The following is a 12,099-nucleotide window of genomic DNA, read 5'->3' as shown; positions in this document are numbered from 1 at the left end:
TTTGGATAAGTCATTAAGCCATATGTCCCATGCACTAGGATGGTAGTGCACATGTGCACATTATAAAACAGTGCACAATAAAGAAGTGAACCCAGAAAACGGCAGAAGCATTTCTGCTTATTAATACAGCTGTGTGGAAAATTGGTCTCAGGTTTCACAGTAGAATAAAAATACCACAACCACAAGTGTCCTACATAAACTAGAGGATTGTTGTCAACCTAAATATCCAGTAATCCCTCCACTGGTTATTAACCATCACCCTATCCAAACCACAGGTGCATGAATAAAACAACCCCCTCACCTGTTCCAAGATGATCCATTAAGCCACCCCACAAGCTAGACGTTGTTTACAGGTCCTTGGTGACTGTAGAAGTGACACACCCAGAAACAGAAACCCCTCACAGACCTAGTTTCAAGGCTCTCTGGAAACTAGGGTGTCTGTCTGTCTCACATTTTTGAAATGTAACAAATGTGACATTCCGCTACATATCTTTGATCACTTTGTAAGTGGAAGCCCTGTCTGGTAATTAGGTAGCCTTGACATAGCTCAGTTACAGCTAGCACCCTTGTGTGGGTGGGGGACTGGTTGCAGGGTCATGTGAGAATTAACAGATGGTGTGACCCAGTGACCTTTGACCTGATGTCAAGCAGTGAGCTCTAAATATCACCCTATGAGTCTACACTGTGCTTAAAATGTACTACACCTCCTGAACTTTAAATCTGATTTAAATCCATTTGGATGTCAACACTTGGAAGAAGTTGTGTCTACCTATATTTTATACCTGGAAGGTTTGTTTTGTGAAACCTTACCCTCATGAAGTAAACCTCTCCAGTTGAAAACCTTTGTGGGGTGTTTGGAAGAAATCAATCTAATGGCCCCCTGTCCTGGGCCTAGACTGGTCCCCTATGCTATCCACAAGGATAAGAACAGTTAGTGGTTGTCGCAGTTAATCCGACATGTATGTCGGAATAACTGCGAATCTCCAAAACCATGATGAAGGCCATGTAAAACAATGAGGTCAAAGGTGATTATGTACATGGGCTGAACAGCTGATTTCTGTTTTAATTCACGAGCCTCGAAGTGTGACTTCAGATGTTCAGGCTATCCTATGTTCGACTCTTTGTCCAGGCAAACGTGGACCCCATTGTTTTCCTTTTTGATAGCAATCGTTGACCTTCGCTCGGCCCCAGCGGCCAGTCTATCCAGGACCGCTGGGATGGGCTAATCGCTTGGACAGATTCTTGTTCAAGAAGTACGTCATGTATGCAGTGCATAGAAATATGGCGCAGTGTGAGTGTGATGCATGATGGGACTGCGCATTATTAAACCAATGACAGTGCATGATACATTTGCCCATCCTAGCGCCTTTGGTTAAAGCAAGGCGCTGTGGATGAGCGAATCGTTGACCTATTGTTCCTTTTGTTGTAAGTCCTTGGCCTGAACTTTGAATGTCACTCACTACAAGTATGAAGGCTACTCGTCTATTTTGGCATTGATATAATATTTATCATAAATCATACAAAATATACTTTCAGCGATAGGGATGTTGGCCTTCTCAACTATGAGAGGAGTGTTTTCATATTTTTGATATAATGTAATATTTATATTCAGGCCTGGAGGCTGTATGCTTCATTTTTGAAAGGGCAAGGGCACCAAGGCATTTTCTCCTTGGTAAAGGGCACCCTATGAGGAAATTGTAAAATTCTACTGAAGCATTTCAAGGGCACCAAGGCAATGACCAGAGGGCATGGAGGCAATTGCCTTTGTTGCCTCCGAGAAGTATCAGGCCTGTACCGGTATATATATTATGCAAAAACTTTGCATCACAAACCTGGAATAACATGGAGGGCCATGGCCTCCGTTGCCCTGGTCTTGGCTTTGGTGCCCCTTCAAAACTTTCTCATAGACATTAAGTTTTTCCAATGGAAGTACCTGTTACAAACTGAAATGGCCTTGCCCTTTCCAAGAGGAATTGCTAAAGCTGCATAATCTGTATACATGTATACCCATTGCCTTTAGGTCTAAGCTTTTTTCATGGGATTGGTTAAGTGTGGAGCTAAACCTTGCATTCTCCTGAAGACGAGCAGAGCACACTGTTTGAAATGTCAGGAGACACACTGGCTCTTTTAAGAGCCAATACTCCCACAAAAGAGATTTACACATGGTTGTACTTGCAAATTTCATATTTATTTATAGTTTCTTCCTATACACCTTGTTTGGATACCATGTCTAAGCCTGTAATCTAGCCTTAATACCATTACATTAAGAAGTTTTACATGGCACCATGCTGTGTGAGATGATCAACTGTGGACTGGACTGCAGGCTAGCCAGAAACTCCTTAGTGCACAGCCAGAGTTACACTGACAGTTGACTCTATGGTATAATGACAGCATCTGCTATGATGACAGAACTCATACTGTTTAATGAGACTCAACTTACTGGTCATAATTTAAAGGGGAGGTAGGATTCTGAATCAGAACATTCTTCCTGATCCTCAAGGCATAATTTGTGGGAAATTTTCTGAAAACTTGGAAAGCAACTTCCAGAAAACAATAACAACCCAAGTGAAAATGTTTCTTTGCATTTATACCATAACAATACCTTTTGGTTGGAACGCAACAGCTAATTATATTTTCTCAATATTTAAATTTGTTAAAGTTTGGGGTTTTTGCGTGGGTCCAAACAGATTTGAAAAAAGGGTCAAACTTGTACACTTCGATTGCTCAGGATAAGCTGGACAGTCTTTTAGTAAGGAGTGCTTGGGACCACAGTGAAAGAGGGCCCCATGGGTAGTATGTAGGTCCCTGCAGCAATGGGCAAAGTATGAGTAATAAGAACCTGTCGAGCAGGTCAAAGGGTCAAGTTAAATATTCCTGCCAGCTGGAAGACCAAGGGCAAGGTCTTTGGATTTAAGGACCTGAGTCTGCAGAGCAAAGAGTAAGCTTGAATGAAGTGGATGGAGCTTAAAGGCAGTGGACACTATTGGTAATTACTCAAAATAATTATAAGCAACAAAATCTTACTTGGTAACGAGTAACGGATAGTATTAAACATTGTGAGAAACAGGTCCCTCTGAAGTAACGTAGTTTTTGAGAAAGAAGTAATTTTATTTCGAGAAGCCACATCAGTTTTATCATTGGATAATTTATACAATGAACCCTAGACACTTTACGCTCCATCACCACACCAATTTGCAATGACAAACATTTATACAGTGCATGCTCTTCAACCAGGACAAGTGGTGAAGAAGGAAAAAAAGTACATGGCAATTTGTATTCCCTTGAAGACAGGAATGTAATTACTAGTGAGATCAGCTATCATGTGGGACTCAACAGACATCCTAGGACAGGCTCGCTCAGTGACCCCTTGCTGTTCTGACATTTAAACATTGTAACAAGATGCACCATTGTATGGAATGTCTGGTCTTACACACCTCTCCTAGGTCTTACTGTTGAATCTCCTTACTGTGCACCCAGTCTGTCGTGTTAGACCGTAAGAGCAGACTTGGAATTTCATCTTTGAGAGGGCAAGGCCATTTTCATTTTGCAAAGGGCACTTGCATGGGAAAATCGTTTAACTTTAGAATTTGTATCACATTCCCATTTGCAGGAAGTACGCACCAGGCTGAAGACTACTTTTAGGTGTTGCCATGGTGTTTTTCCCAATCAGTGTCAGGTGATGAGTTACTTGTTGTTGTCCAGTGTCCACTGGGTCTGTTGTTAATTATAGACTCTGTTGAGAAAGCACCTGTAGGAGCTAAGATTTGATTATAGAACACCAGGCTGGGTGTCTCTACTCACCCCTAGAGGCCAATTGTCTGCAGTCCAGGATGACCTTACTACCAAGGACACTGTTATGTAACACCTGATGTTTGTTACAGTTGTGTGGTCTCAAAACCCCCATGAATGGTGAGGTTTATAGCTCCAGCATGTTTCCACCATTGAGCTAAAACAGCAAGTATGTTACTGTTAATTTGGCTGCCTGCCCAATTTTGTTTAGTCTACTTCTTATCTGTGGTCTACCCAAATCTTTGGCTGTGGTCTAACTAGGGATTTGTCAATTTAACTCTTGAAAGCTGGTGTGAATGTAGCCTATATATGTGCAGGCCTACACAGTCTGAAAACCAATGCTTCCATTTGCCCTGATCAGTGATGCTGTTAGTGTTATGGCCGCCATCTTGGATTGATTCAGAAATTACCCTAATAAAACTAGTTTTCTTAATATCTTTGCTTCTAATCGAACTTTGAATTTGATTTTGACTTTGCTATCCATTATGTTGCTCTTTGGTAGCATTAAGCAGGCAAGGGCACAATATCTTAAAGTTGCTTAGCAGGAAATATTGCTTTACAGAATTCAGCTAAGCAAGTCTTAGCAGGATACCAGTTACAAAATGTCATTTTGTCTGGTAACCATATTACTTTTGTACTCTATGGGCAACTCTATGAAACTTGACCCTGATACTTCAAATAGGTACCAGGGCTAGGCAACTGTCTATAATCTTGTAATCATTCATAATTCACTCACACAATGCCTTGGTGCACTTTGGAATTTTCCAGAAGAAAGTTTACAGTTCCCTCATGCCTGGCCCAAGCAACAACAACAACGTATCATCAGGCCACCATGTAGTAATTGACTTCAGTCACTGGTCTTTTATTTTATTGATTTTGAAGACAAATGCCACTGCTCTGGCAACTTTGATAAACCAGACAACATCCATGTATCTTTTATGTGTTTGATCCCTGCCCCATTACTGCATTATAAAACACCAGTTCTCAGTCATGTTAACAAAACCACAACCAATGACCACCAGCAAACTCCCAGTTACAGTGATCAAAACCCATGTACCTCAACTGTATGGAATGTGGTTGCCTTGGATACATCATGTATTTTTTTGTTATTAGAGGGACCTCAGCTGAAAGGGTGCATGACTTTTGTGCACTTTATCATTTGTACACCTCCATCACTGCACTATGTTTATGTACTTAGTGTACAATTGTATGACATCATGTGCTTACAGTTCATGTAAAACCTCTGTTTCCTTGTGGTTTAGTTTGGTTTTTACGCTTTACACTGGCATAACAATATATAAATAGATAAATAAAGATAGAAGGAAAGATTTAGATTAAAATACCAAGCCAGTGAGTGGCAAGGGGGAACAGGTGACCAGCACCTACAAAGCAGTAGTAATAATAATAATAATAATAATAATAATAATAATAATAATAATAATAATAATAATAATAATAATAATAATACAGCATTTATAAAGCGCACTAAATCTGTGGAACATTCAAAGGCGCTGGTCAAAGAACAAGAAAAAAACTTCACTCAATATCTACAAAGGCTAATCTGAAGAGATGGGTTTTGAGAGAATGTTGGAATCGAGAGATGTCATGTGTGTCCTCACTGCCACAAAGAATGTCCCCTTTTACCTCAGTTAAAACAAATTGTGAATGAAGTCTATGAAAACAATGGGCGGTCGTCAGAAAAAGTACTTGGGAATGGGTTTTTCCAACTGACACTAATAGATGGTTTGAAAAAAAGTATCAGATTTGTTGACAATGAAGTACACAAAATGACATGAGAGGACTAAGTGCCAGTGATAACTTTGAACAAGGTCTCGGTGTAATATCTCCAGCTGCCAACAGAGGGCGGTAGTTCTTGCTAGCTAGTTGTAGTTCTTGCTTGAAACAGTTGTACCTAAGCTTCAAGTATCCTCATTCTTAACCAACATGCAGTAATCTAGTTATATATTAGTGTGTCTTCATAATACCCTTTGTATACTTTAATTTGTTTTTGATTAACAGGTGTCCCCCAGTCGTTTGCATCTTATAAATATTCATGTTCAAGCAAAGCTGGACTAAATAAAACTCAGGTTCATATTGGATGGCTGAGTATTGATGTTTTGTTGTTAGACAAGTCTGTAGACAAGTCTGGGCTGAATATCTTAAATGACCTAATGAATTTTCTAGTCAATAATTCATTGTTCAACCACAAATATTATAAACTAATTAGCTAGAATTTGGAATGACAATCCCAGTTTACAACAAATTGCACAAAATGCAGGTATTATCATATGAACTCTAACCGCAGCGTTCTACCATGGAGGTTACAAGAACAGGCTCATGCTTTGTCCGATAACGTTTCCATTTCATTCAAATTAATGCGCGTAGTCTCGGTAACGGATAACCCCCATAGTTTGATGGGGGTGCAATTTGAGATGATAAGTGGTAGGCTTCTGCTCTAAAAGTTTTAAGTTGTACCAGTGTAAATCAAATAATCAATAAATCAAAAAGAAGGAGGGGTGGGACGACAGGAAATGTCCCCTTGGGTGAAGAAGGGAGGAACTTTAATGCATATTTGTAGCTGATATGTGCCTAATGGCGCTCTTGTACTTGGTTAGATCTACTGTTACGCAGGATCTACAGCAATCTTTTGTTCTCCAGAACGCCAAAAGAGGTAGATCACAGCTTACTATTACCTTTTGTGATTGACATATCTGTGAGAGGGTATTATGAGGAACGTGATTTGGAAATTAATTCTGACCGCTTGATTTGACAGGGCAAGGCAGTTATGAATGTTGTGCAGTTGTGAACTTGATCCTGCAGTTGTGAATTTCATGTACACAGAAAATTGTGTTCCCTTTTTGGACTGATTGTTCACTTTTTGGAGGGCTCTTATGAAAAGAGTGATACAAGCTGTAACCCAATTTTAAACTGGGATTCTTACTCCATTACTTTGGAGATGCAGATCTTTGGTTCAAGGGAGAGTGTACCGTTGGTATCTCCAACAATTTATTACCATCAAAACTTAATTGTTTAAAAGAAGCACTGCAGCAGTTGATGAAGTATAACATATTGAGAAACAATTCCCTTCAAAGTTTTTTGTTGAGAGGGATTCAAAATAATTTTAATCTGAGAAACGATGCTGCATGAAATTGTTCTGCATACTATTCTTCCTGGACCTGCGCGGACAAAACTACTCCCAGTTTTTCGGCAATAATCTCAAAAATGCTACCACCTTTTGACTTTTCATAAGTTATTTTTATTACGCCTAATTGTATATCTACATTTACTATGTTTGTTTGATCAAAACATTAAAAAAAAAAAAAATTCGAAGGTATAGGGGCCCACTTCGCCTTTACTGGAGTTTTCAATCGTTTGTAAACATTTTTTGTTAGGAATGATACCCCTGTGCAAGTCCCGGCAGCATGTATGTGTGAAAAGAGCTGCCTATACTGCTCTTCCATTCTACGTAGAAATCGGGGAGCCATCAGTTCGCGCGAGAGCAGTGATCTCTCGCGAGCACTGCCACAACTCGACTATCTCAGCGCGTGGGGCCGATTTAAAGGCAGTGGACACTATTGGTCATTGTCAATGACTAGCCTTCACAGTTGGTGAAATAACTAACCTGTGAAAATTTGAGCTCAATCGGTCATCAAAGTTGCGAGATAATAATGAAAGAAGAAAACACCCTAGTCACACGAAATTGTGTGCGTTTAGATGGTTGATTTCGAGACCTCAATTCTAAACTTGAGGTCTCGAAATCAAATTCGTGGAAAATTACTTCTATCTCGAAAACTACTGCACTTCAGAGGGAGCCGTTTCTCACAATGTTTTATACTGCCAACCTCTCCCCATTACTCTTTACCAAGTGAGGTTTAATGCTAATAATTATTTTGAGTAATTACCAATAGTGTCCACTGCCTTTAACGACTTGTCTACAAGTCTACTCTTCCATCAACTCAGATACATGCTGTCTACTGAACTACCCCCTTCCCTTCTGATTTGTTCTCAATCGTGGGAATATTTCCCTTGGAATATATATATATTTTTTTTCTCGTTGCGTGTGATCAGAGTTCAACAATTGCTATTTGTCAATCTCAACATCATTGTCATTCCAGACGATGGTCCAGACAAAACCTTTCACGACAAAGATTTGGCCTCATTTGAAAAACAAACAGAATTTGACAACCTGTCTCCGGGAAAGAATGTTTGCTTTTTCTTTTTTGGGTACTTAAGCTTTATATCAGTTCTCATTGCCAAGAGTAAATAAGAGCTTTTTTTGGGATTTAGAAGTGGACTGAGGGTTGTCCTGAAACTTGAGTGGGTTGGAAAGATGAATCATCAGAGCTTGTTAGTTTCATCTGCTGAATGTTGACTGCTAAGTAAAGAGGGCATTTAGCTTGACTTTAAAAGTTTTGTACTTTGTTGGTGAAGGAGTAAGGTATTTCTTTCCCTTTAATTTTATCAACAAAAAGTCCCTTCGATGAAGGAAGTTTAATTTGGTACTGGAATATTCCAAAGGACACCAAGGCAATCACTTGAGTCATCAAAGTGAAATATTACAGGGCTGTTAATTCCTTTTTTTTTCTTTCTTTTTTCTCTCGAAATTGTGGGTGGTTCAGGTTGAATCAAAAGAAATAACTGAAATAAAAAAAATAATAATAATAATAATAATAAATTTGTAGACCATTTATAAAATCAGACGGAAAAAAAGAAAAAATACCAGCTGGCCAAGATTGTTAATTTTAGTTTTAGATAAATTAGCCATTCAGTATGAAACCATTCAATATTTAAAAACTCGAAGTTGTAGGGTTGGATGGGTGGGTCAGAACAATTTAAAAAAATTGAAATAGACCCAATTAGTCCAAATGATTTGATGTGGTGGGCATAGAAAAATTTGATGTGTGACGGTGTTGAAAGGATTGTAAAAGGATTAGTAAATAGAAGCAGCTGATGCAAACAACTAACCAACCAATTGGACCGATGGTATAAATGGGGAAAAAAATGAATGTCCTGATGTTTTGACCATAGCATAGTCTTTCTCAAAGGTTAAAAAAATAAAATAAAAAAAAGGGGGGAAAAATGGTAACCCTTCAAAAAATATGTGGGAGGAGATGACTTTTGTTTGTGTTTTGTTTATTGGACAAGTAATTGATTGCTAGTACAATACATTGGACAAGGACATAAACATCAAATACAATAGGCATACAAGGAACCTAGGGAATCTTAAAGGATAAGGCAAACAAACAAAAAATACCAGTTGATCGTCGGGGTTTTTGTAAAGGGAGGAGAATGAGGGCCTTTTTTTATTTATTTTTTTATTATTATTTTATTTTTCGAAGGTGGCGCAAAGCATTTTAACTCATATTTGCCACCCATTCCTCAGTTTAAATTCACCACATACTTTATGGTGTTACAAGTTCTTTAAAGATACGCAAGTTTAAGAAATACCAAAAAAATTATACTTTTTGGGGAAAAAATGTAAAATAATATAAAAACAAATTAAAAAAGGATTCAGCCTCAAAATAGGATGAGAGAGGGGGCTGATCAACTGTTTTTTTTATATTATTATCAACTGTTTTATTTGGGCTAACAAAAAAATGTTAAATCAGCTGGTGTTTATTTCTGATTGCCATGTGTGATTCAGGTTGAAGTTGATAGTTTTGTGTTTATTGTAATAATCTGTACTTTTGTTCATGAGTCACACATCTTTGTTGTGTATTTTTGTTCACTCATCACAAGCAGCATTGATTCATTTTTGTATGCTAGCAGCTGTGGTTCATGGGCATTGTATAGTGTGCACACAGCTGGTCTTTTTAATACAAAACAGATTGTCTGGTAAGACATGGAGGGAGACAGTAAACCATGATAAACACACTTCTTTGTAATTGGAATACAACAATTGTAATACACTCAGCAAATCCATTTTATTAGAACCAGGCAGTGCACAGTAGACCAGTGCACACTGCAAACACTTTCTAATTGTAATACACTCCACACAATTGTAATACACTCAGCAAATCCATATGATTAGAACCAGGCAGAGCATAATTATTAACTAAATGCTGCACAGGAGGCAATGAGGTCACTATTCTGTTATCTGATTGGTCAATGGTGCACATACCATGCAGTGGGTGCATGCACAGATCATGCAGTCAATGCAGAGCTGCATGCATGCAGCAGTCAATGCTCAGCTGATAATAATAATCAAGATTGCATATAAGACATGTGTGATATGTTATTCGTTCAACCACTCAACTTTAGGATTGTGTTCAATTTATAGTTTGCTCTCTTTGTGTAGGAGTAGAAAAATGGGTTCAGAAAGTATTAAACAAGAAGTGGAGGATTTGAATTCTTATTATATGTTTCATGCACTTCCAAAGAGGAAACCAAACTGGACTGAAACAGAACAAAACCGCATGCTTGACCTCTATGCTAGCTACAAAGACTTTTTGGGATCTAAACATAATACGGCCCGGAATAAGGCAGAATGCTGGGGTGCTATCACAATCAAGCTGAATGAAGGCAACACAGGGGTCAAGAGGTCAGTGGATGAGGTCAAACGCAAATGGCACAATCTTGTTGGGCAGGGACGCAGAGATTTCTACGATTGGAAGAGAATGCAGCAGTACGACAAGAATACAATCTGCACTATGCCCGCTAGAAGCTGCAAAGCCCTGGAACTCTTTTTTAACAGTAAATTTGAGAACTGGAAAAACCAAACCGATGATCTTCAGTGGGATGATGGCTCAAATCAGGATGATTGTGAGATCAGAAATTTTGACCTAAATGATCCTGAGATGTTCAATCATGAGCAACTCGCTGGAAAAAATCCTTTTGCTCCATCACGACCAGGTAGCACACCAGCAAATGCCAAAGTTCAAGTAAAAGAGAAACCTGGCACCAGTGTCTTGCCTGCATCAGCCTTAGTTACACACCTGTCCTCATCAGCCTCGGAGACTATGAGCAGAATCCCCTCAACTTACTTTCAAGACTCTGTTATGCAAGAGCCTCCTCAGGTTCAAGTTGTGTGGAGAGCTAATCCAGCTGCATCAACGAGCACTGTTTGCCAGAACACCGTTTCCGCAAGTAAAGACTCTGTGTCTCACGTCCAAGTCAAGCATGAGCTGGAGACCATTGCAGCCTCGGCCAGTTTAAATCAGATCTCTCTGGAATCACTCCACCAACCTCCCGTCACAACAGCAACCATCCCTCCAAGCTCATCTCCCATCATTGACCCACTCCTTGCTTCATCCTCCAGTCACAGTCAAGAGTCCTCCTCCCCTCCCCCTGAAGAGCCAGCAAGGAAGAAACGCCGCGTCTCTGAGACTGTCCAACCACAACGGGAGGCGGAGTTGAGAATGGACATTCTACAATTGGAGAAAGATAAATTGTGGTTGGAAACGGAGAAATTGCGACTCGAGATTGACATTCTGAGAAAACAGAAACAACAAATAGACAACTGTTAATAGACCTAACCCTTCATCATGCTGTCTCCATCTTGGTCATCTTCATTTTATCAAACAACAAAAATGAATGCTTATAATCATTTTGCAAATAGAAACCAGACTATTTTGTTCTTCTAGCCTCGATTTGGTTACATAAAATTCAAGACGGCTGCACCATGAGAGGTCGATAGTTTCCAAAGTCCCAATTCAAGTTGCAGGGTTTTAGGAATGTCAATTTTCTGACATTTATCTACAGTTAAGAGTCAACATATCTTGAAGATTATTTCTTTATTCTCCCCAGTACTGATTTGACAATCAGAGTCAGATGGGAATTTGTTTTCCAGTGAGTACTTAACTTTTCTTGAACACGACACTTTAGAATACGTTCACTTCCACAGAAAATTGTTCAAAGACTACTTTGTGTCCTTCTTTCCAGATAATTTTGCTAAAAAGTCTGAGAAAGTAACAGTTTTGGGGTATTGCAGTAGTGATGCAGTGAAAGTTTCTGATTTCGTTTTCCAAATGTTTTTGAAAACCTGAAGTGCATAAAGTTACTCCAAGAAGTAAAAAAATTATAGAAGGTTCCAGAGGATTTAATTTTGAGCTACTTCCTATTCAGTTGTGTACACTCTTAAAACTAAAGAGTTAAATCCAACACTTGCATGAGTTCAGTGAGTGACTACACTTTGAAAGTGTTGAATCCAGCATTTTATGTTAAATCCAGCATTTAAAAGTATTCGGTCAACAATTTAAGTGCCAGTTTAACGTTTAAAAAGCTGATCCAACAATTCAAAGGAATTTTTTTGAGAAATGTTGAATTAACACTTAAATTGTTGAATTAACCCTTTTTGCGTTGGATCAAAAT

General features: G+C 38.9%; 1 protein-coding gene across 1 annotated transcript in view; it reads left to right on the top strand.

Annotated features, from left to right (window-relative positions):
• LOC139941957 (conserved oligomeric Golgi complex subunit 1-like) overlaps positions 1-12,099 on the top strand; it is a 48,504-nt gene that overhangs the window by 24,987 nt on the left and 11,418 nt on the right. The gene's annotated exons all lie outside the window — the stretch shown is intronic.

Source organism: Asterias amurensis, chromosome 9 (assembly GCF_032118995.1).
Source record: "Asterias amurensis chromosome 9, ASM3211899v1".
Taxonomy (NCBI): Eukaryota; Metazoa; Echinodermata; class Asteroidea; order Forcipulatida; family Asteriidae; genus Asterias; species Asterias amurensis.
The sequence above is the reverse complement of the archived record's forward strand: the minus strand, read 5'-3'. Positions and strand labels throughout refer to the sequence as shown.